Below are 25,937 nucleotides of genomic sequence, written 5' to 3' on the forward strand. Positions count from 1 at the left end.
TATCATTTCTTGTATGTATTCTTAAGAGTTAATTTTTATTCTTCATTCATTTTTTTTCTTCATATTTTATATTCAATAACTTTTTCGTTTCTTGTATGTATTCTTAATTCTTATTCTTCATGTATTTTTTCTTCACACTTTATATTCTTCATTTCATGTATGTATTCTTAAGAGTGAATTTTTATTCTTGATACATTTTTTCTTCATCTTTTATTTCTATAATTTCTGAATTTCATGTATGCATTTTTAAGAGTTAATTTTTATTCTTCATACATTTTTTCTTCATACTTACTATTCTATAACTTCTTCATTTAACTATATTCTACTTCATTCATATTTTTAAGATTTAATTTATGAGTTTTTTAGTTCATTATATATTATATTATATATATATTATATTATATTCTCAATGTTCTTCTATTCTATTCTATTCTCAATATTCTTCTATTCTATCTATTCTCAATATTCTTCTATTCTATTCTATTCTCAATATTCATTCTCTTCTTCATTTCATTCATATCCTAAATTGCTTCCGATTAACTTCCTTTTTGACTTTCTGTGTGTGTATGTCACAGGTCATCACAAATTAATATAATTGAGAAATCTTCAAAGCTCGAAATCTTCAACGAAAATAAAAATATATATATAAAAAACACACACACATTCAGTCACTTTCAGCAAAGCAGGCCAAATCAAAAAAATACAACTCTCGTTTTCAAAAGCATGCATGGAAGAGGTCACTACAGGTAATATGAGTCATGGGAAACAGTAGACGTAATCATTATCATTGTGATGGGATGTGTAATTGTGTCCAAACCGTTTCCCTTTTGCAAAAAAACACTTAGAACGATTCACTGCATTTAAACAATAGGGCGACACATTTGCAAAAATTGGATCTTGCGGTAATTAAAATCGGGACACATCTGTGTCGAAAGGAAAAGTATTATGTCTGTTTGATAACAGAAATAATGGCATCATTTTAATGGGTAGTATTGTGCGCTCTGGATTCACAGCGGTAATTAAAATACAAAAATAAACTAAAATGAAGTAGCTGAAGTAGCCAGTGGAAGTGATTACCCCGGAACTTTCTCGTATAATCTTCAATAAAGGTGCAATACCTCTTCCCTCATATAAAACTGTAAATCTTGACGAGACAGCTCATATCATGTAAAGGTAATCAATAGTTATGAAATATAGATTTTTAGCTCAAAAATAGCATTTTTACTGAATCTATCTCGAGAATATGTATTTTGGACGCCTTTTTGCCGACAGATTGACAACAGAATTTTAAACGGAACTACAATTGTAATCACAAGATAATACACAAAATTTCATTGATTCATTTCATTTTAACAAATTTCATTGATTTATAAGTTATTGTATTTCAATGGATAAGAAAGTAAAGATCGACAAAATCCATTTGACGGATTTGGTATAAAATTTGATATGTATCTATATTTGAGATTCTTAACCTACGTATTAAATTCTATCCACATAGTTCTTTACGTTTTTCACTTGCATTCGTACATTCTATGAATGAATCGTACATTTTATGAATGGCTTTCGTTCAAAATTTCAGAGAAATATACGAAGTTCTTCGAAGACCCATATACTAAAAAACAGAATATTCTTTCAGCAATTGCTTAATACATCAATTGATAATAAATACCAAAATAATAGTTTCAGGTATAATTGCAAGTAAAATGAATATTCGGACATTTTTCAAATGATTTAAATACAAAAGCCCTTTTAACATTAGAATGCATTATTGATGTGAAACTTAAATAGCTTCCAATATTTCATTAAAAATTTAATAGTGTGAATTTCTTCCATTTTTGAAAGATAATGTAGAAGAATTATTTAAGCAATTTACCCGAGGAATCAGACAGTGAAATAACATTACCTTAAAAGGCAATGTACAAATTAAAATATATAGATTACTCGGATGCAAGTTTTTAATACTACTATGAAGTCAAGTGATTACATTTCAATAGGAAAACTCCCCCTTTGGTTAGGAGAATCATCGTTATGCATATGAAAATTAATTGAAATTAAACACAACCATAAATTCCAGTTGGTCGCCAAAGGCGGCTAATAATAAATATATAATCCACCACTAAACATGGTATAAATTCAGGACATATTTATTCTTATTTATGAGTCATTCTAAGGTGATGTAAAAGAGCGATTAAAGAAATTTAAAAACAGTTTTATTGTAACAAATGGGTTGAAAAAAATTGTTCTAACCTTTCCAGTGCAGGAATTTTTTTTCTGAAACATCATATTTTATGGTAGCAAATCTTTTAACTATCGAAATTTCACATTTTTACAGTTTTGCTTTGTTTAACTACTGTAAACAATAAAGACAAGCTATTGTGAGCTCTTTTTTTATTTATATTTATATGTTTGTTCAGACATCTTAGCTTAACTCGAAGACTCTACGACGGACAAGTGCATTGTATCTATATTTGGTTATAAAGAAAGAAGAATAAGCCATATCTCTTCCATAAATAGAGGATAAAATATGGCATAAACTCCCATAAAATGAAGAGAACTTTTCATAGATTTTCCAAGAGTTATTTCATTTGGTTTTTGAGAATATAAGAATAAGAGATTGGAATATTTTCATAATGCTGATACGTAGAATTAATTCTAAAATTACACTGCTTTTTTTTCTTTATAAAATATTATATATATATATATATATATATATATATATATATATATATATATATATATATATATATATATATATATATATATATATATATATATATAATTCATGTGATAATGTACATTTTAAACTTGAGCCAACAAATGATATAATAATAATAATAATAATAATGATGATGATAATAAAAAGCATAATTAGTCGTCTCCTTCAAACTTTCTCGGATATTCTCTAATAAAGGTGTGATTTCACCTCCACCCGCGTAAAAATTCAAGGCCATGAAAGTCACGAGCGCACAGATATTTATTTTAGAAGCCCTGCACATATGAGTTCTGTATTTTGTAACATATTTGTAAAAAAAAAAAAGAAAAGAAAGAAAAAGACGATCATACATTTCGTTTTTGACCATTTAAAATCAAAATTTGATATGTAAATACAATTGTAGTTATAAGAACACATATCAAATTTAATTAATTTAAATCATTGCATTTTGAGTTATTGCAGTAACAGACAGACACACGGTCAATGTCTAGACACACCCACTCCAAATTTGATACAAATTTACACTTCAAGCAGGCATTAAATTGTGTATTGAATTTTATCTGTCTAGCTTTTTACATTTTTTTTTTTTTTAGTTATTATGTTTATTTTACTGGACAACCGGAGAGACAGACATCCACTGGTTGGATCTACAAATTTAGTGCAAAGATCGCATATCAAATTTCATTCGTTTAGCTTAAAATGTTTTGAGTTAGCTTGAGGACAAACAGAAAGAAAGACAAACATAATTCTAATAATGTTTTTTTGTGTTTTTTTTTTTTTTTTTTCGAACTTGGAAGGCCTGAAATATGTTAATTCAATAAAATCTCCAATTCGGACATTTTAACAATTATAACTCTTCTTGTATCTATATTTCATATAAAAAATAAAATGAGAAATATTAAAGCAAAAAAAAAAAAAAAAAAAACCAGCATATTATAAAATAAGGCATTTTTTAATAGAATTTTTATTTTAATTTTACCTTGCGTAAATCAAACGGATTTTCGATTGTTTATAACAATAGCTGGCTTTCAATACACATTTTTCCTTGTAACTCTCAGTAAGCCTTGCGACTTTTTATGCGACGACAATTGAATTATTTTTCTACAATAGACTGTCCACATTTTGCCATCGTTTATTTTTGATAATTTTTTCGTGTCATTAATTTTTTTTATTATTTTTTTTATCTGAAATGCATTTTTTTATATTTACTTTAAATTTATTACTTTTAATTTTAAATTTTTTATAATTACTTTAATTAAATTTTTAAATTTTAGCATTTTTTCGATATTACCCTTATGACTATTAGTACTCTTTTTACATATGTTGAATAATAACTTATTAATTCTGAGAACCAGTTAAAACTCTAAGTTAAAAGATACAAAAATTATAAATGGTATATACTACATTACAAGAGAAAGAAAATATGTTTATCTTATAGTCTTTTCATTAATTATTATTCATTAATGATTCTTCTTAATATTATTCATTAATGATAATATTCTTCTTATTATTATTCATTAATGATAATATTCTTCTTATTCATTCATTAATTATTATTCATTAATGATTCTTCTTCTTATTATTCATTAATGATAATATTCTTCTTATTCATTCATTAATTATCAATAATTCATTAATTATTATTATTCTTATTATTCATTAATTATCAATAATTCATTAATTATTATTATTCTTATTATTCATTATCAATAATTCATTAATGATTCTTCTTCTTATTATTCATTAATGATAATATCCTTCTTATTCATTCATTAATTATTCTTATTCATTAATTATCAATAATTCATTAATTATTATTATTATTCATTAATGAATAATAATGAAATTTTAATTATTTCCTCTTAATTATTAATGTAGTAAACTCGCTATATTAAATAAATATTAAATGAATAATAATAAATAAATAATGTCTAAACTCGCTGTCGAGAGATTATCCGTGACAGGGAATGTGAAAACGTTATGGCAAGGCAATTGCATAAACAATTTATGATTTTATGGGTAGAGATTTCTATACTTACAAGTTTATAGATTTATTCTTTTACTACAAAAGAATCATCGAATGGTTTTTGTTTCTGGATATGTATATATCCCAACTTTAAGGATTTTTTTTATCACAATTTGTCACGAAATCGTTTTGTACTTCCAGATATTGAGAGGAAAAAAAAAAAAAAGGAAAGAAACAAAAAGGAAAACCACAGATAATCGAGATTTCGTTGTATATCTCAACAGCTTAATCACACATTTCGGCTCATACATTACGTATTAAAATCTTTAAATTTTTATGATGAATTAAAAAAAGTAATTGATATATAATAAAATAAAATAAAATCTATAAAAAACTATATATCCCATAAAAATCACGATTAAATGCAAAGCCCTTAAATAAATAAAAATTGGGAGATTCTGCAATGGAATTGGGAAATTTCTGCTTTTTTTAATACTAAATAAACAAATATATAGTTATCGATATATTTCTTTAATAACTATCTTCTTCACAGATAAATTGACGAAATGCAATTTCATTAACCGAACTCTAGTTTTAACTGGCACAATACACTATACAACAGTCGATACAGAGTAATTTGTAACTGAACATAAAATTTCAGTATTTTATAGCATTGTTAAATATGTTTACTGTGAGCTGTCTTTTAAACAGCTGCTTTCTACCATGTCAAGTATTTTAGTAGAGTAAAAGTAGTTAGCATTTGCTACGAAGAATATATTTCACATTAAGTAAAGCGACACGTTTAAAGACTTGATTTAGCAAGAGCCAATTATCATAAGACTCGCACTAAAATCAAGTGTAAAAGATTTTTGATGTACTGATATGGGTACTTCTGTTTGGCTTGAAGCACAATTAACGGTTTTAATATTTAAATATGCTTTTCACTATGATTTCAAGTCAAAGCCGGGATTAAACTAAAACTGGTCAAACTGGAATAAAATGAAGCAAAAATATTTGCTGCATGTTAATAAAATAATATAAAAACTAAAATTCTGCATAAATTATCAGAATTTACAGAATTTTAGTTGCTGCAATAATCAAAAATGTTGTTGAAATTAAAATTCTACACTATTAATAACCAACAATACTTCAGAAACTAATATTTTACAATATAAATAATTAAAAAAATCATAAGAACTAAAATTTTATGCTGTTATTAACCAACAATTTTGTAGAAGTTAAAATTCCAGACGACTAATAATTAAAAACAATACAAAAGCTGAAATTCTATAGTATTAATAAGAAAAAAAATTAAAAAAGCCTTTTCGATTCAAAATATTTTTTTTAAATTTAAGAAACAACTGTATGAATTGCTTTTGGTTTGCCTGTTTGTTTACTGTTACTTAATGATTACTTAGTCTGGTTTGCTTTATTCTTTTCAAAAGAAAAATTTAAATATAGGTACATGGGTAATGTAAAAAAGTTTTTGAATATTTGCCAGCCTGTAACTTGATAAATGTATATTTTCAAATGCTTATTTTAATCGCTTCAAATGTTCGAAATTCAGAACATTTCTTAAACTTTATAAATAATTATATTCAACTAATTTCTTTTAACTTCATCATTAATTAATGCTTTAAATACTAGCCATATATATATATATATATTTAGAAATTTACGATATTTGTAAGATTTCTTAAACAACAAAAAGGCATAATGTGTTTAGTAAAATATAGGTACAATGTGCTTTAAGTTTTTTTTTTTTTAATGATAGAAACTAAGACAAGACTTTTACAAAACATATTTCTATCAGTTTTTTTTTAATTGTTAAAAAAACTATTCTTAGCTTTACAACTTTAAATGATTTTTTTTTTGTAACTTGTCATGGTATTTTTAAAATTAATTTTTCCCTTATAATTAATTGATATTTCATTTTCTAATTTTTTTAACCAAATTTAACGACACAACCAATTTATCTCAATACACGTTAGATTTGTATTTTAATAAAGGCTTTGTTTCTATTTTATTAAATAAAAATGGAAACAATCAGAACTTAATTTATTATTTTTGAAAAATACATAAAATCTCTCGAATATGTTCGCCTTTCTATATTTTTAAAAGTAAAAAAAAACTAAGCCTTTTTTATTAAATCACTCAATAATGAATTATATTATATGCTTCCTAAAGGAACATAAAATCCTCATTCCGCTGTAAACCTTAAATTTTAAAAAAAATTATTAGTCTAATTCTTGTTTATTAGCCTAAAATTGAAATTGGTATGTTTTCTAATTGTACATAAAGCTATTATAACGTTGGAAATCGAAAATATTAATTATAAAAACTTAATTTTTTTAAAAAGTTCTGGTGCAATATTGAAAATATTTTTACAGTACTTTAAGTTATTATTTCATTTAAAAGTATTAATAAAAAAATGCTCTTTTTTATTTACTGGAACAATACTGAAACACATTGCATACTTTCAAATTGCACGAAAAGTCAATATTACATTAGAAAATATTAATAAAAAAAGAGCACATTTTTTATTCGCTAGCACGATATTGGAATACGCTTTTTAACTCCATATAAAGTCAAAATGGTTAAATATATTTATGTATATTTGTTTATGAAAAAATTTATCAATGTACGTTTTCAATTTGCTGATACAACAATAAAATATTTCGCATGTTGTAATAAAATAAATAATATAAGATAATCACTTTTATCTAAAGAAATTCATCGTTGTAAAAACAAATCAAGAAATATTAGTTCCAATTCCTTAAAGATTTATAAATCCAAGAATAATCCTTTGGTACTTAAGATGATGCGATAAAATAAAAGTGAAAAAGAAACCAACGATTAAATTTCGTAACAAATATTCTCAGTTTATTTACGCTAAAATATTTACAAAGCAAGAGAAACTCAAGTAACAGATTAAATTTTTTTTATCAGCCCAAAGGATTATCTAGGACCAATATTCAACTTAGTAACTCTGAGGGTATCAGAGTTGTTATACGTGAGTCAGAAAATCCCAGAGCTGAAAGCGAAAGAAAGTATTTGAGTCTGATGTTTTCGATACGAGGTGTCGAGGGATATGATTTCTTTAATCCAGTGAGAACATAAAAATAAATATATAAAAAAGAAAAATGGAAATGTCAAATCTTCGCTCAAAGGAATGGAGGGAGGTAAGACTAACTTTATTAAGATAATAATACCCAGTATATCAAGAATCATACGATGTTTTTAAATAGTAGTTTTTCTTACGCTATGGTTATTTACCAGATGGAATCAAATAGACAAATATTAGAGTATCGTAATTTTTATCATTTTTTTTGTATTGTAAAATATTTATTAAAATAATAAGTTCGCAGATTTATTTAGATTTAAATATTTCATTAGATTTTGTAAATTTTTAAAATTTAAAATTAGGTTGTTTTTTTTTTCACCAAAAATCCAACAATTTAGAGAAACTAAGCAAATTTTTTAAGGGAAAAAAGGGGTTTTAAGAGAGAAAGGTTTATGATATCAATTTTTAGAACTAAAAGAATAAATTTTTAATATGAAAAATTGCTATTAATTTCGAAATAGCTAAAAAAAATAAAAATAAAAAATTGACAGAAAAAAATAGTCACAATTAAAAAAATTTTTAAGGAATTTAAAAACATCTAATTGATATTAAAAGTTAAAACAAATTTTAATGTCGCTAAAATGTTTCTATAAGGAAAAAATTTGTGAGCGCAAAAATTTTAAAGTATAGTCATCATTAAAAAATTACAGCACTAGTATTTATTATATGGATTATCATTATGCTATTAATTAAGAAGTACTGTTATAAGTTATATCAATAATTGCATTGAAATTTAACGTGGCATTTAAATTTTAAAAATAAGCATTAACAATCATTGAATTATAATATATTAATTTATTTATAAAGATTTTTTTGACGTTGAAAATAATTACTCGAAGATTAAATAAGTAACTTCAGAACAATTTTCCAATTATCTAAACTGATAATAATAGAAGCTCAAGGATTTATTTTGCCATTTCAAATGCTAAAAACAAAATTAAAAATTAATATGATTGTTGGTTATTAATAAATTCAGAGAGTATTTTAAGGTCATATATTTTTAAATAATCAAATATTTTAAATATTTGTAAACAAATCTTCCAATTCAAATAGAAAATAAACAAATTTTGATTAACAAGAAAAATGTTAAACTGATTGTACTGTTTTAGAGCATAATTTTAAATGTACATTTTGCTTTTAATTTCAGTAATAAAACAAATTAAACATTAATTATAATCTGTTTTTATTTATGCAAATAATACATAAATAAAAACAAAAATAATCATATAAATTAATACATAATTATTAGGGATATTACTCAATATACGACCCAATTTGAATAAAAAAAGTTACATTTGAAAAATTATGATTTAACTGGCTAATAAATTTATAAAAAAGAATTCATTTTTCAAATAACGATACCTTGCTTGAACTAAATAAACAACAAATCTTAAATTTAAAATGCAATTATAATTTTTTAATGCAAGTTAATATTAAATTAAATTTTTAATTAAAATTCAATCTGCATTTTAAAAATAATTCAATGATAATATTTTATCTAACTTGTTAAAACTGAAGCTAAAACAATGTTTCAGAGCAAATTTGGAACAATAATTTTAAGATAAATTGCTTATAATTTGGTCGATTGGTTGATTTGGTTAAATAGTTGAAATAGCAAGAATTGGCTGTATTGAGCAAAACATGCGTCAATCTCGATCAATTTAATAAAAACACCCCATACAAAATTTTTAATGAGTTGGAAACAGGTCAGTTTTGAATTTTAATTGGTCATTATTTCTTACAAGTTTGTTAATAATAATTTAAAAATAATTTTAATGGCTGACATATTTGTCCTAAGGGATACAAAGAATGGAAGACATTTTCATATCTTTATACTGACATTTAAAAGCAATTTTTAAGTTAAATTAATCATTTCGAACTTCTTCTAAATTTCTACAAGCGACTTTCATTTTTACAAGCAATCAAGAATTAAACTAAATAAATTACACGAATGAATTTCAAACAAGAATTTTAAATGAATCTTTAATTTTAGTACTACACAAAAATGCCTTAACCAAAGGAGAAATTTATTGAATACATAAAAATAAAATTTTCAGATGAAATTATTCCTTTTTTGATCTGCCATAAATATTTTAGTAATTCGTAAACAACTTTGACGTTGATATGCTCAAACACGAAATTATTTTCATTTTCTAAGGAATGGTATATCAGAAACAATCATAACTTATTTTCCAGAATCAACTGAAAATGACTCAGAGACATCATTTCATTGCTGATTAATTTAAAAACTATCTGAATCAATTATTAATGTATTAAGAAAGCTATAGCTAGAAAGCACTTTAATATTCAGAAATTTCAAAATTGCATTTTTATAGCTACAATATGCCCTTCAGCTGGTTAGAAAATATTTCTTAAACATCTCCTCTTCGATACGGAATTCTTTTAAAAAAAACAATCTTTTTAATTCGTATAATCCCTTTGAATATTTCAGCAAGGCGTATGGCAGATATTTATGTAAAACATGTCTTATTTTTTTGGCTAAATTTTTCTGTAATAGTATGGAAAAGAAGAGAATAAAGTTAAATAGAAATAGGACTGATTTTTCAAAAGCATTGGATTGGAAAAAGCAAACGATTGGAGCATTTTTCATTGAATCTTCTCTTATAAAAACACTCCTTGAGCTATTTTCAAACGAGCATAGAATGTTAAAATAAAATTTCCAATAAGTGGTAATATTCATAATAAAGAAATGAGTAATTTAAATGGTCACAGAGAAAAAAATTAATAAAAATACTATATCATTTCATATTTTAGCAATACTTGGTATAATTCACTTCATTTTTTAAATTCTAATTAGAACTAATATGTATTATAAAATCAATATTTTTAACATTGCAACTATATTTTAATGCCTAAACGTAATTAATTGGTTGATACTATTTATAAATTAACTAGAAAACGAAATAGTTGTCAAGCGCTGTATAAAAACTCAGAAAACATAACTTTCAGATATCATATCGAGAATTTATTTTGGTGATTTTGGCCTTAAAAGAGAATAAACTATTCTATACTGTCAGGATTATATGTAATTCCTCATAATATTTTATATAAAATTATCAATTTTCTTTAAAAAAGTTCTCTGAAATAATTTAATGTCCTTAGATTATAGAACTTTATTGCGGACGAAACTAAGTGACAGATACTTCATATAAATTTAATTCAAAACCTAGTGATTTATAATGAATAAAAACTTCACTTCAAACAGAATTTGATCAATTATTTATTACTAACAGTATACTTAATTTCTATAATCTATTTTGGAAAATTTATCCTTTCACGAGACTAAATTAAGCAAATTTAATGTCAGATATTTTATAATCCTTAGGATAGTCTATATAAGAATCATCAATATTTGAAAACAATCCTCTTTCGATTAATTTAAAGCTTTTAAATTCTGAATTTTATAAATGTTTATAATCTGTGAAAGAAACTAATTGAATGATACTGTCTTTAAACTGACTATAAAAGGCAATAACTGATAATCACTGTGCAAAAATTTAACTAATTTATTATTATCAATAAAATATAGAATATCAACGGTATTTAAACTATTTTGATAAATTTGTCCTTATATGAGATTAAATTATTCCACATTCTCTCAAAATATCTGTAATCTTCTTGATATTTTCTTTCAAACTACTTCATTTTCTTAAAAATTAATACTGAATCTTCAGAACATTTCTCACCACAGCATTAATTGTGAAATAAAACTAATTATCTCATATTATCTGCTAGTCGACTATAAAATGCTATAACTATTAAGTATTGAAGGCAAAACAAAAATTGAATTAGAAAAAGGATATCATTACAGAACATTTAATAAATTAGTAAATCGATAATAATATTTTAATAAATTAGTTCTTACTCAAAAAAATTAGTAAAATATTTTCTAAAGCTTTTTTTTTCACATTATTACAGCCATACGATGGATTCTAATCATTAAAATCCAATTAGGTTTTTCTGACAAATTTAAGTTACCAAATCATTTTTATTCACCAAAAAAAGAAAATGATATAAGAAAAGCATGTTTTATAATGATTATTTTTTTTTCAGATTTCATACAAGAAATTTATTAAATATAAATGAAAGAACAGGGAAAACAAAATTCAGATTCATAAATCAAATTTCATAAGAATAATTTCAATCCCTGTTCAATGCTAAGCAAGGAATATTACATTCTGTAAAATATTTTAATTTAGAAACTTTTTTTTTCCTGTTGGAGCCAAGTCACTCGGCTAAGTAATTTCCAAATAACTTTATATTACTCTGGTTTTCCTATAAAAATTTGAATCAAGAAATTCAACAAGGGTTATTTTTGATAATTAGGGAAAATCATAATTTTTGATGTTGCAAGCTGATTAAAAGTAGAGTAAATAATTCACCAGGTGAATTTTTTATTAAAAGAATAAATATCATGGTGTTACAACGGATACTACAAGACGATTAAAATAAATGAAAAGTCATACAACATTAATTCACAATGCTCATTACACTAAAAGTTATTACGTTAAATTAACAAATCCTTAAAATAACAAATTGTTTTGTTATAAGATTATAATAAAAAATGGGACACAAATATGAAATTCTATTTACATTTAATAAAGAAATTATGATTAGAAAAATTAGTGGTTGAAAAATTTCATTGATAAGTTTTTGAATGAATTATTAACTATAATCAAAACATTTCTTCTGAGAAAAATATATAAAAATACACTTTTTTTCGCTATAAAATTCTTAAATATTAAATGATTGGCACATATGGAGTATTTAAAAATCTTTAATACAAGAGGACAAAGCGTGGAAAAAGCATAACAAAATATTTGTTTAATAGAAACATAATGCATTATAATTAATATGAACAGCTAAAGCAATATTTATGATGAAAAAAAATTAGATTTAAATAATCATCTGTAAAATATAGACAAAAATTATAGAATTTTGCTTAATTTTTGAAAGATATTTGATTCAGAGAATTACTATTTCATATTTGTCCCGCTATTAGCATTCCATATTTATCGCCTACTCGACATTTATTTAGTGAAATTATAAATAGAGAGCCAGAAACCGAAAGCTAGATTGATTATAGACAAAAATAAATCTCAAAGTGTGCCCTATTGGCCCACATAGTTTTCACATAGTTAGATTATAAAGTTTAAATATGAAAATAAAGGAGGGAATGACTGACAGAAAAATAAACTAGTAAAAAACAGCCCTAATAATATTAAAGTACTGAATCAAAAGAAAACTTTTCATTTCATTTCCACCAAAATTTTATTTTTTCACAAAAGATAAAACGCTTTATGCAATATGTGAAATACTTCCTCCAGTAGTAGTAATAATAATAACGGTTTCGGCGGTTTTTATGCTATAAATCATTGTTTTTACTATACTTTGAATCAGAAATATTACAAAAATTCATAACGATAATGGAAGTTCGAAATATTCCTCACAAAATAACATCTTTGTAGCATATTCTATACACATAAAAGATCTTTTCTAAGCCAAATCTTGAAATAAATGGCTTCTCTGATTAATAAGCAATACCGATTAGTCAGAGAAGCGGTATTGGTTAAGTCGCTGTTTATTTATTAACACAAATTTAAAAGTACAAGATAATCATATAATTTGGATTATAGAACGGGAACAATAACAAATTTAATTTTAGGTTTAGTCACAGTGAAAATTTTTATTGAAATCACAAAAGATGCGAACGTTTTGCATACCTCCAGTAATTTTGACTTTAAATGTCAATAATTATGAAACAAACATCTCTATTACAATTTTTATACGCTTATAATAATACTTACTTAAATACCTGAATACCATCTCATATATGAGCAATATCGGTAATATCCATTGCAAGCAAGTAGGAAAAGAATAATGTATTATTTAATCCTATAACGCACGTAGTCTGTTTTTTTAAGACAACAAAAAATGTGCTTCTTTTAGATATACAAAAACAGGAAAGTAATAGAAAATACTTTCATACATTCCAGGCATTTTATATTTTTAAAAACATTAGGGTGATATATTTTATTCTATAAACATTCTATGTGATATATTTTATAGGTTTTTAATATCATTATAATGACGCAAAATACGTAAAGACATATTTTCACAATTTAATAATAATATTTTGTTCCTCAGCACTCAAAATTAAAACGATTTTGATATATTATAAAGTTAAATAACAATGTAATAAAATGCTAAAAAAGTTTTTTTTAATATTATCTCTCACAACCCATAAATATAATCAAAATTAAATCACATACGTATATATCCCATATCATCAAATAACAAGTTGAATTTCATATAACTGTTCTGATATTTTTACAGCCATTGAAATTTTCAAAATTAAAAATTGATCTCATTAGTGTAGCTGAAATTCTACAATTTAAATTTCGATAAATCGTTTTAAGTAGAATTTTAATTATTATTTAATAAAATAAAATTAAGAAAATAATCAAAATAATCAAAAAAAAATTACATAACATTTTTAAATTTTTTGTAATGCTTTTTAAAAAATGACTCCAAAACCGATATTAAATGAAAACAAACATTATGAGTCGTAGAATTAAAAGTAGCGAAGGACTCACAGGAATCTTTGTAATATTAACAATAATAACTAATAATATTAATAAAATTTCACAATAATATCAATAATGCTTATGATATTCAACAAAATATTAAAAACATCACTAGCAATCGGAATTTTTCAAAATCAAAAACTTTACTTTCATTAATGATTAACGAATTTTCAATTTCCTAATTTAAAATGAAATAATTTAAATATTCTTCAGAAATGCAATATAACTAATTATACAAGACTCTGAAATAATACTATACACGGTATGAAAGTTTACATAATAAAAGATCATATTTACATATACCAAGAAAAATAATAAAATTAACTTTTACAATAAATGTTACTGAAAACTATTGCCAGTATTCACCATCATGCAATATAAGATTAAATAGATAACAACTTTTTAATGAAATTATAAATAGTTAATAGAAAAGAGGACTAAAATCAAACCACAAACTTTCCAAAATTAGTGAAATACTAGTATTCTAGTTTTCACCAATGCATTTCAAAACTTTGCAACCATTGAAAATCATTGCATAAAGATAATCTATTTTTCAATCACTAAAAATCATTATATTTGTATGATGATATTCCATCTTTTCCCCATCATTGAAGATCACTGCATCTCTATGAAGATATTTCGTTTTTGCATTGCATGTCACTAGAAATGAAAAGTTGGCACAATATTGCTACATTTGCATTATATGATTACAAACCACCTAATTATGCGTTCACTTTCACAATCAATTAATCGTCAAGATAAATAAAAGAAATCTTGAGAATCAAATCACATATATCCTAATATCAGAGAAATATCTCAGTTTTCATCAAACAGAAATGCTCAAATTAAAATATTTGCCATCATTGAAGGTCAGAATGTGCATGAAGGTCATTCAATTTTTGATTTAAACGCCAATAATTTAAACACATAAAAATTTGTAACCAATTTCCCACATATGCATTCAAAAGTCAATATTAAATTTAATCAACTGATAATAATTTTTTGAATCAATTAACTACTACACGAATTTTTTTTAAAAAAAAGTTCCAAATCAAACCACATATTTCCCAGAACCAGGAAAATATTCCAATCTGCACCAGGAAGCGGAAATCGAAAGTGAAAACCAACAACCACCTAACTAAATGGAAAAGCAGGAGCTATTCCCTCGCAACCCCCTATTATGAAATAAATAAAATAGGGAAGCTACGTTAAGCAGGAAGACAACCAAGGTTGAAAACTAACATAAAAAATCGACAGTTACTCAACGAACACCAGTAAAAAACCTGGCTGCCAGCCGCTTGGCACCTAGTAGGGGCCCCCTTTTTTTAGAGGGACCTGTGGGAGAGGGGGCCAAAGGGGCAATTTTCAGGTATGGCACGTGGCTTGACCTACTTATTCGTTGTCAGAGAATTTCCCGCTGTCTAAAAGGTAAGTACCGCATCCTATCACGTCCCATTCAGTGACTTTTGTTGCTTCTTTATTTGTGACTTAGGTTTTTTGACTTCCTCCTCGAGATTTTCTCAGGTACTTCTGAGAAATTGGTGCTTGAGGAATTTTCTCCTTTTGAATTGCATTATATATATATATTTAAGTATTGAAGTAATTTTGATGGTCTTATACTGCACAATATTTGCATGACTTGTTTATTTATTTTGTCTGCTTAAATTTAATACTGAGCAGTTTGCATATTAAACAGTTAAATAAATTATTTATTAGATTTTTAACTTAAAAAATAAAATTATTTAAATAGAGAAATTTTATTAGAATTCTAATTCCCTTTTTTGTTGTATATATTGTGCTTATTTACAAGGATTCACAAAACCATTGTTAAAAAATTGTGCTATACGTAGTTAAATGAAATGTCACGAATACAGGAAGATAAAATTTGGTTTATTTTATCATTTTGGATTTTGTTTTTGTTTTTCATTATGATAAAAGATATTTTCTATGCGTTGAAATTTTAAATAAACGTACTAGTACCTTATGAAAATAGCTTGTAAGAGTTCAGTTTAGCTTTCAATTTGTATTCTATTTTGTATTAATTAATAATGTGTTTGAAAAATACCTTTTTTTAATTATTATTTAGAATTATCTTTACCATCAACAAAATTTATCTTTTATTCTTTATTTAAATTTTAAACACATATATTTTATATGTCAGAAGAAAAAATTAGCATATTGAATTCGAATATGACGCATTTACAGGATTTTCGAAGAAAATTGGTTGTATCTGAAATTTTTTGAAGTCCAATATGATATCTGACATATTATATATATTATCTGATTAGTAATATCTGAGATATTGGTTCAAAGGTATAATGTAAATGATGGTAATAAAAATAACTATGAATACATATTGACATTTCAGTGAGTCTTCATATGATGTAAGAGATAAATATCCGCCTTTTCTTCAATTTTCAGCTTAAAAATAGTAATTATGAGCATCTGTTTATATTATTTTAACTGAATAAAAAGAACTAATTTGACGAATGAAATATTGATTTCTGCAACTACTGAATTAAAACAATTTTTTAAAAAATCATATTATTTTAATTCCTATACATAAACACAAAATAAGAATAATTTTAAAATTAGTTTAAAATTTTTTAAACAAGAAATTTTTAAATCTTTAAAATTACCCCCCCCCCCTTTTTTTTTATAGACGAATATTGATAAAAATTCTTATTAGTTGTTTTATTTCTTTATTTATTTTAGATTTGTTATTTATATTATTTATCAAATTTTCTTAGAATATTTTTTTGTTGAAATTTATTTGATGTTTGTTAACAAAATGCGTTTGTTAATTAGACCTATACCTATGTATTACAGTTTGTCTGATATTTCTGGATGATGAGTTTTTAAATATTCGTTGCTTTCTAATATTTGGAATTAAACTATAGGTATAAGAATTTTATTTAAAATTGGAACATATTGAACTATCTATATCAATAATCCTCATCTCATTGTGCATACAAAAGAATTAAATATGAAAAGAGTATATATAGAATTTCTTATTATGAATATTTCATAGTAAAAACTATTCAAAGTTCTAATAAAATATTTATTAAAATTTTATTTTTATCTACATTTTTAGACAATCCAAAACATAAAAAATAAATCTTAGGAACATATAAGTAAAATTATAATTTATGCCTGTATACTTTAAATAAGTTATTTAATTTTAAATAAATTTTATACGAAAAACTATATCTTTTAAAATCATCTACAGAAAAATATGAAATGCAATAATTAAATAATTAGTAACTAGTGGCATTTAATAAAAAATATTATTATAAATTCTAATTTCAGTAACTTCATGCTATAAATAAATGATTGATTATTTAGAAGTTTCATTAACTTTAGTATGTTCAGCATTGTTATATTTTCACATCCATACAAAGATACGATCAAGATCGACTAAATTTTAAAAATTATTTAAAACTAAGCATAAAATTTAGAAAAAGAATTTAATTTAAACAAATTATAAACATTTTAAAAGTCTTCAAAGCCAAAAAATTATTTAATTTAATACTATGAAATCTGCCATACTTAGGGATGTTTAATTAAGTTTACAAACGAATATGATGTAAATTTGAAACTATTTTATTTCAAAATAGAGATAATTATATCCATTAAAGTATATATACAAATGGAATGATTAAAAAAAATTCTTTTTCACTTTTGAATGCAAATAGAATTTTTTTTTTTTTGAAAATATATCATATTATTTTATAATAGTTTTTTTAACTTTAAGTTATCAGTTCTAGTCAAGAATATTTGAAAAAAAGAAAATGTTTTATTAAGGCTAGATACTAATATCAAATTGCATAACATGTTTTAGTAAACCTTCTAGTAAAGATAAAAATTGGATTTTGAGAGAGAGAAAAAAAAAAACAAGTAATCATAATGCTACGTGAAAAACAATTGTTACTAAGTAAGACAATGTAATCAAAATAAACAGACTCTTTAAATTAAAAAGAGTGCTGATGACAATACCTTATTTTTAAAAATGATATTTTTCTGATCTTAAGAGTCTTTTTTTTAAATTGAGAAACAATTATAATATGGCTAAATTAGCAGTTCCTAGAATTGAAAGTTTTTAACTTTTTCTTATCATTCATTTTATTTATGAAAATAACTTTTTTGTACTTTATAACAGAGTAGCAATTGAATTAGGAAAAAGCAACAATGCACGAAAAAGTAGAACACATTCTAAAAAAAGATGAAACTGTTCTAGATATATTTGATTACAGAAAGAAATCGAATTATAAGAAGAATGAAGAGAAATTTCTTGCATAACGTTAAAAAGAAAGTAGAAATAAAAATTACATTTCAAAAATACAGATATACCTTATTAAATTTCAGTGTTTTTTGTATCATATTTAATATGGCAATTTCTTTAATTTGAAATTTAAATTATAAAATTATATTTAGGAAAATACACAAATTTGAAAGTTACGGAACCGTGCAATAATTGAAAGTTAGAATAGGATAATATTCCGAGAAACAGATAAATGTGAGAGAACCCATGGAATAAAAATCTTGTAAACAATTTATACTTTCATAATTTCTTTCAAAGATGGAATAACAGTAATAAATAAAAAAAAGAGAGGGAAAAGTAAGAGAACTCTGAAATAAAGCAGACGATTATTTAAAAGACTTTCATGCTAATAATAAATTTAGATTAATTAGAAAGAATTTTAACACTATTTTGTAAATATTTACGGTGCATTTACAGAATATTTCGCAAAACAAATCAATGGCTAACTAGAATTTTCTTTCTAAATTCGGCATCGAATAAACTAAATATTTGTAAAATTCAAGTTTTAATGTTTTATAAAAATTTGAAAAATAAAACAGCACTTAATCTTCCTGATATGAAAATCAGATACCACTGAAATATCAGCTTTTAAAATGTCTTTATAAATTTCAAAATTATATATAATCGATAATTAAAATCAAAATGAATCAATAGAGTGCATAAATATATAAAATAAAAGTTTAATTGATGTTTTAAGAAACGAAACAGTTTTATTCGCAAATAACATTCATAAGCTATAAAATATTGGGTTTTTTATATGCAAAATTCTGCATTGCATGAAAGGATTTAGTTTGAATCCAGAAATAATATTCTACTTTAAGAATTTTATACTCTCAATCAAATATCAATATGTTCCGAGAAAAAAGTAAACGCCTGACACTTAGCATGCTGACGTTGAATTCTATTTCTTTGAAAATAATTTTTAACATTAGTTTAACATTAAATATTTTTTTGAAAATTCCGATGTCTTTTTAAGGTTTTAAATACTAACGCGAGTCTTTTATTAAAGAATACTTCAGCATAAAATGCAGATTTTTTTATCATATATTGATTTAATATGTAAATGAATTCGTATATACAATCTTTATATGCAGTAATATATTTTAGCTTTATTGATCGCATTTGCTATCAACATAAAAGTTATTTTATTTTAAATATGACATGAAAATAAAATAAATAATTCTTTTTTATTTAGAATTTTGTTATAAATATTTCAAATGCATAAATATATCACACATTACGATATCAGATCACAATTCAACACTAAAAATTTTTACATGTTTTATTTCAGATTTATTATTTTGTGCTAACAAATTTATTAATCCAACTCGTATGTACCATAATATCATGAACGTGAAAATCATGAATTTTTTAATATCCAATTCAGGTACAAAAATCTTAAAATATATTCTACATATTTCATATATGCAAATATCAGCATTTTTACTGCAATAAATCAACAAATCCATAAACAAGGATTACGTGCTCCTATTCCTAACCACATTTCATCTGCTGCTTTGATTTACACAGCAGAATTTTCCAGTACTTACTACATACAACAAAAATCATCACCCTCCCCCCCTTCATCCCCCCGCATACACCCTCTCCTCCTTAAGATAAATAAAACCCTTAACTCAATCTTAATGCCACCTTCTCACAATGCAGGACTAACATAATCCCGGTCCCACAAACACACTGAACTGGAAACTTATCTTTATTATTGATCAGCAGTAGAGATAACATCTTCAAGAAAAAAACCCACTACATTTCGGCCTGTAAGTACGAAAATATTGACGGATTCCTTCGAATTCCATACGCAGGACTTCATTTCCTGTAATTGATAAGAGAATGCAAAAACTGCGAGAAAGACATACTAAAAATTTCTCAGTATCGGTTTTCTTTAAAAGCCATCCAAAAGAAAGCGTCCTTCTTCAGAAAAAAGCTAAGGCGCGCTAAAAGCAACGGGTAATCACATCTCTGGGAAGGGTGCAAACATTTGGCTCTGTATTGTATTTTAGACACGTACTAGAGATGTGATTTTTAAGCTCCAAATATTAGCAATGTTGGGTTGTGATTTTTAAGCTATAATGTTGGCGATGCCTTCTTGGAGAAAAAAAATTTGAAATACTAGCGTTTAGGAATATATTTAGAAGGGACGAATGTATGGTTACATAATGTGATCTTGTTATAGGTGAAGGTGTGGGAATATATGAGGGGGTTGTTTCAGATATGAAAAGCAAAATTTTGTTCTAATTTATTATTTTAAAAATAAAATGTTTGGTTATTTGAATAATTTTTGAATTTAAATGATGTTAATAAATGTTATGCATGACTGTCAATTTATGAACGGTCAAGAGCATTAATTAAAAAAACATATAAAATAATTTTTTTTTCATTGTTTTTATATGTTACAAAATGTTAATAAACTGATATCAGATAAATAATTATTCTAATAAAATATTATTGCTGAAAAAATGAAATCCCATTAATTAATTAAAACTATTCCTAATGGGGAATTTCGATTAAATATTTCTAATGAGCTAAATTATTAAAGAATTTAAATTCATGTCAGAATTTTTATGTTGCTTACAAGTGTTAATGAATGAAAAATGAAAATTTTTAAGAAAAGGGAAAAATAAATTTATTGTTCATTGTATTCTTATGTTAACAAATATGTTAACAAATAGTTTTAAGAAAGATCGTGAATAACAATATTTAACTAATTAAAAAGATAATAAAAACTGAAATATTCTTAATATTTTTTTTCAATTAAAGATATTTAGATTGAGGATTTCAAAATAAACGGATCATTAAGAAGTTTTTGGTAGACATGTGAAAATTCAATAAACATACTATGTATTTAGAATTCTGTTTTATTTCAATTGGAAAATGTGTAATATTTTTCTCTAATGATTGAAACAAAATGATCAAATAATTACATATAAATTTCGTTAATAAAAAAACATAATGGAGAGAGGAATTCAGGTTAAATGCTTTATTGATTTTTTTAAAGCACTGATTAGTTCATATTTTGGTTCAAAAAAGAAAATTTATTTAAATCGTATTCAGAAATTAATACATATATATATATATTTAATTTCAGATACTTCAAATTTTTAAAAAAATTTTATTATACATTACAATTTTAAATCCTAAAATATGTATATTCTTGTATTCTCATTTGTTTTCATTTTAATAACCAAAAAAAGTCAATAAGAATTGTTGATGGTATTGATTATGCACACAAAATACGATTCAATTCAATGCAAAATTAAATCATAACAATTTTATTTTAAAATATACCAGAACTGTTGTTTTAAAACGAATCCCTAACATTTCTATTTTGAAAAATTTAAAAACAGGTAATTCAAAATTTTAATAACTTAGTGACAAAAATTTGAAGTAATATTACATTATTAAAATAAAAACTGTGATTTAAAATATCACAGAAAGTTTTCTAGGTTTTCCATCTTGCAAATTTTTATAGCACACCCTCTAAATTTTAATTGCAAGTGCTATCGGCGAAAGTTTACAGTGTCATATTGTATTTCACAACAATACCTTAATGTTTCAAATTATTTAATTTAGAATAAAGATTATTCATCCAAGCATAATTCGTACCGATAATAGATCTACATCAAATCTTTACGAAATTTACAGTGGCGATGAATAATTTACAGCGCCATATTGCATTTCACAACAGTTCCTTAATATTGCTTAACGCTTTAAATTATTTAATTTAAAGAATATAAATTATTCATCTAAGCATAATTCGCACCGATAATAGATCTACATCAAATCTTGATGAAATTTACAGTGACGATGAATAATCGACAGTGTTACATTGCATTTCACAATAGTTGCTTAATATTGCTTAACGCTTTAAATTATTTAATTTAAAGAATATAAATTATTCATCTAAGCATAATTCGCCCCGATAATAGATCTACATCAAATCTTTACAAAATTTACAGTGATGATGAATAATTTACAGTGTTATTTTGCATTTCACAACAGTTCCTTAATTTTGCTTAACGCTTTAAATTAATTAATTTACAGAATATAAATTATTCATCTAGACATAAACTGCACCGATAATAGATCTACATCAAATTTTTACGAAATCATACACAACCAGATACACTGAATTCCAAAGGAGACATTCGCACGAATCCATTTACATCGGAATCAACAAAATACCTTACAAAATACATACTTTTTTATATATATATTTATATCACGACCTCGTATGACTTCAATTGCATACCCAGAAAAATAACTACGTAAATCCAATCAGGATCGTGAGACGTGTTTAATTTTCCCAGAAACTGAAACAGCACTTCTCCTGAGTCAAGTCATACAAATACTGTATACATTCGGATTTCGACACAGCACCAAGTGCCAATAATTAAAACACGCGTACACATACGACGTATCTATATAAAAATGCATTATGGTGTTTCATCCTAACCAACACCTCTAGTTGGCAAGCTCACCTGCCTACTAATCAAACATGGTTAGGCAGAGAAACCTGTAATGACTGCATCAGATGATTAGCAAAAGGTTTCCCAATCGTTTTTCACCGTAAACTGGCCCCGTTACTAAGTCAACGTCCTGTCTGTTCCTATAAAGCATTTCATACAATTCCGAGCTCCACAGCGGCCTTTGCCATTAAAATCAACCACCTGTTACTAATCAAGCTGAAAGTGGTCGTTTATTTTTTCTTAAATTGCACGATCGCTAATCGATATTAGGTACAGATATCGATTCGTGCTTGGGATGACTACTGAACAATCATCGGTACAGACGGACCTTTGCTTTTATGTTTCGGATTTCGCCAACGGCTCGTTTAGGAATTTTTCTCCATAGGCAGTAAGGTGCGATGAAGATTAATTTAAAGTTTCGTAATCGAATGATGACTGATTATATCGATGAGTTGCGACGTAGTTGCAAATGAGAAGCTTGATTTTAGAAATAGTTGCTTTAAATAACAAAATCACACTTGAGCGTCACATTAAAATTTCTTTATGTGTATAAAATAGCGGTTTGGATTATATTTTTGGGGGAGGGGGGAGGAAAACTATTATTGGATTCATTTATTTGGTTCGATCCACAATACCATAATCTTTTAATATGAATCGCTAATTTCCATTTTTGTTTTAATTGCATCCTTTTATAATAATATCCTATTGAATTTCATTATTTCTCTAGCAAAAGTTTGAACACTAAATAATTATTTATAATTTCTCTTTTGAATAACGAATATTCAATTGTTTTTATTGTGGCGTTTTACCTATGTATATATTTCTTTCTCATTTTAGTAGCAATAAATAATCCCGATGAATATTTTGTTTATATCTACAACCCCCCCCCACGTGTTAATTTTCGCTACCCTGAAGGAGATGGAGGGGGGGGATGTACGGAAAGACTGAGAACTCATTGTATTATATAAGGTACGGTCCAAAGATGAACAAGAATTATTGGGAAATAATTCTTGTGCATAATTATATCCCGATATATCAGTACGGAATACATTTTTCAAATGGAAAAATTAGTATTATAACAAATTTGGAGGAAAACCATTGCAGCTTAAGTTTAATTAGTATCTAGGAGTGCCGAAAATTTTTTTCAGTACTTTTTGGTAAATGATAATTATCCCTGAAAATAAAATAAAAAAATATTTACTTAAAAAAATTCTGATAATTTGACAATTCATTTCAAAAATTTTAAATACCATACTTATTTCCTCATCAATAATCTTTTTCTGCATAGATTCATAACAGAGATATTAATGTATTTTATCAAAAATTGAATTTCTCATAGCCTTTGAACAGATTTTTCATTTATGAGTATGTAGCGTATGAAGAATGACCAATTAAACTGTAAATTAACTGTCAAAGTATGTGGTTAACCAAGTCAGATGCCATGTGAATTCTATTGTATTTTTATACATATAACTATGTATTTCTTGCTTTGATTCATAAGTAATGATAAAATTTTTTTTTGTCCAAAACAGATTATGTTTTATGCCTTTAATAAAATGCCAACGTATGCTCGTAAGCTTTAAAACAGGCTTTTATTAATGGATTTTTATATTTATTTTGTTTAGATCATGTTTTTCCTCTACTTAAAAGAAAAATAATTAATTTAGCTATAAATAATTATGCTACATTGAAATTGGAGAGCACTAGAGTTGTAGAAATCAGTGTTTCCTATAAGTTAAATGGCACAGAAGGACCAAAATTTGGCTCTTATGTCATGAAAACCAAACTCTTATACTTCTCAATATATTTCAGTGCCTATAAGCTGTAAAATAGTGTTTATACTGTTGTATTTCTGCATTTTTGTTAATAACATTCTGTTTTCGAATGACTTAAATTTTGAGCTTGCTTTAGAGTTTAGTGTAAAAAATTTTCAAAATAAATTGGTAGGTGGTTGAGGTTGTCAGTGACTCCAATAAATGACGAGGCACTGACATAATGCCAAATTTGCACTCATATTCACTCAATTTCCCTACAAATAAATTACTTAGTTGGATCTATATTGCTTAATGATAACGTTTGTTTGAATGACTGACATTTTATACTTTAAAATTAAGTTCAAAACATTTTCCAAATAAAAAGGTAGTTATCAGTAATCTCGATTAATTATGTGACACAGCATGTCAATTTTGGTCCTTAGATCATAAAACCCAAATTCGCCCATTCACCCAATAAATTCGATGCCTATAAGTTGCTATATTGGATCTGTATTGTTGCACTTTTGTAGTTCAAATGATAATCTTCTCTGTCTAAACGATCGAAATTTTCCCTTTAACGTTTAGTGCAACAAACTTTCAAAATAAAATAATAAGTGACTAAGGTAGTCAGTGGTTTCAATAAATTACCAAGCACAGATTTAATGCCAAATTTGGCCTCTTAATCAAGAAACTCATATTCACTCAATTTCTCTACAAATTTCGATGCCATAAATTACTAAATTGGATCTATATGGCTTAATAATAATGTTTGTTTGAATGGCTGACATTTTATACTTTAAAATTTAGTTCAAAACATTTTCCAAATAAAAGAGTTAGTGATTGTAGTTATCAGTAATCTCGATTAATTATGTGACACAGCATGCCAATTTTGGTCCTTAGATCATAAAACCCAAATTCGCCCATTCACCCAATAAATTCGATGCCTATAAGTTGCTATATTGGATCT

General features: G+C 25.1%; 1 protein-coding gene across 2 annotated transcripts in view; it reads right to left on the reverse strand.

The window, feature by feature from the left end:
• The window catches only part of LOC129988848 (zinc finger homeobox protein 3-like), a 415,162-nt gene that overhangs the window by 254,146 nt on the left and 135,079 nt on the right, over positions 1-25,937 (reverse strand). The window contains exon 1 of one of the 2 annotated variants that reach the window (XM_056097126.1): positions 22,949-23,014. The exons of the other annotated variant lie outside the window; for it this stretch is intronic. The gene's annotated coding sequence lies outside the window, so the exon portion shown is untranslated. Of the gene's footprint in view, positions 1-22,948; positions 23,015-25,937 lie in introns of those variants that run through there. 2 annotated transcript variants of the gene reach the window in all.

This window comes from Argiope bruennichi, chromosome 10, assembly GCF_947563725.1.
Source record: "Argiope bruennichi chromosome 10, qqArgBrue1.1, whole genome shotgun sequence".
Lineage (NCBI taxonomy): Eukaryota > Metazoa > Arthropoda > Arachnida > Araneae > Araneidae > Argiope > Argiope bruennichi.